This window comes from Lygodium microphyllum, chromosome 16 (genome assembly GCF_053477565.2).
Source record: "Lygodium microphyllum isolate KBCC chromosome 16, Lygodium_microphyllum_v1.1.10, whole genome shotgun sequence".
Classification (NCBI taxonomy): Eukaryota; Viridiplantae; Streptophyta; class Polypodiopsida; order Schizaeales; family Lygodiaceae; genus Lygodium; species Lygodium microphyllum.
In genome coordinates, this window is record NC_141150.1 from 8,822,411 (window position 1) to 8,824,390 (window position 1,980).

The following is a 1,980-nucleotide window of genomic DNA, read 5'->3' on the forward strand; positions in this document are numbered from 1 at the left end:
GGATGCGCAAGATCAGAGGGGGTGGATGTCGTATTGCTGCGCATCCGAGGTGTGAAATCCACCAAAAAGTTGTGTGTGTGGCATTTGTTACTTTGTACATACTTAGTCATTGTGTTTACATTTGTTCTGCGTAGGCAATATAGTGGAGAGGGGATTGGAGCAAGAGGAACTTATCTGTAACGCTGTAGTTGGCATGTATGCCAAGTATGGAAACCTACTAGATGCGCATGTTATTTTTGGTACACTACCCAATCGAGATGTTGTGACATGGAGCTCTTTGATTGGAGGATATACCCAACAAGAACACATTCAAGAGGCTTTGCAACTGTTTGATCGCATGAGTGATCTAGATTGTGAGCCTGCTAGCTTCACGTATAATTATGTTATAGATTTTCTCATCAAGGCACAAAGATTTAATGATGCATTGGAAATGTACAACGGAATGCAGAAAGTAGAAATGCATCGAGATAGTCTCACTATGGGTATGGTTACTCTTGGACTATGCAAAGCCAATAAAGTAGATGACACTCCTCAAGCTATATTTCCAAGTATTGTAGGCTGACCACGGCACACTGGTGTTATGGTTGGTATGGGGTAGAAGGATGCTTATGTTGGTGATGAAGCGCAATCTAAACAAGCAATATTGACTTTAAATTATCCCATTGAGCATGGTATTGTTACCAACTAGGATGACATGGAGAAAATTTGGCACCATACCTTCTACAATGAGCTTCGTGTTGCGCCTGAAGAGCATCCAGTCCTCCTCACAGAAGCTCCACTGAATCCCAAGGCCAATAGAGAGAAGATGACACAAATAATGTTGATAAATTCAATGTGCGTGCTATGTATGTTGCAATTCACGTTGTGCTTTCACTATATGCTAGTGGTAGGACAACTGGTATTGTGTCGAATTCTGGTGATGGTGTGACCCATACTGTGCCCATATATGAGGGTTATTCACTACCGCATGCTATTCTTCATCTTGATTTCACTGGACGAGACTTGATTGATGCATTGATGAAGATTCTAACAGAATGAGGTTATTCCTTCACCACAACTGTGGTGAAAGGGAGATTGTTAGAGATATGAAGGAAATGCTGGCATGTTACGATCTGACCAAAACCTTACAAAGAGAATATTTTCAATTTGCTTAATAAAGGTTTTTGGTATGCACTGCAACATTAGCGTGGGAGGGGCCACTTTTCAGGTCAGAGAGAGGAGCTTTATCGGCCTGGGAAAAAAAAAGTATGGAATGGAAACACGGGGAGCCTTCGCATATAGCCTCGGGAGGTAAGACACACAAGGGGTAAGGTTTCTCCTGACAACACAAAGGCCATGAAACAAACCATCTCAGCCATGCTAAGTTCGCTCCTGTCTAATCAATTTGAAGTGTCTGTCAGCTTTGGATGAAAAATAGCTAGTTCAGGTTCTAACTGAACCCAAGAATGCCCTTGTCCAAAAAGTTGTTTTTCATGAACAATGTGAAGCTACATTACACTGAGGTAGCATTGAGAAGAGTGGCTCAAAAAGCACTAGCAAAGAGCACTGGAGCTCATGGTCTATGTTCTATACTGGAACTTCACATTGCATAAGGCGTTTTCCTCTACTGACCAAGGATGCCGATAATGATTGTGAAGCCTATGGAGGTTGTGCAAAAAGGTGGAACGAGGAAGATTTGAAGATCCGAAGATCTGAGATTGCTTGACATTTCGTGCAGACTGTTGCAATTGGACATCTTTCTTTTATGCTTCTTTGATCTTGCCTGATCATCCACTATGCCTACTACGGCAACGTCTCTCATGAAAAATTGCTCAGCTGGATCCATAATTTGCTCCAATCAACGATTTTTGCGGCCCGAAGTAACTGATCTTCAAACAAACCAACAACGAGTATGTAGAATACTGCAGCATGTATGCTTGTATTTTTGTTGTAATCCTCTTACAAGGGATAGAACGAAAACAGAGAATTGAAGGGAAGTTT

At 41.8% G+C, this 1,980-nt stretch overlaps 1 pseudogene; it reads left to right on the forward strand.

Moving 5' to 3' along the window:
- Positions 1-580: 580 nt before the first annotated feature.
- Positions 581-1,154, forward strand: LOC148022512 (actin pseudogene; annotated as a pseudogene).
- Positions 1,155-1,980: the final 826 nt, after the last annotated feature.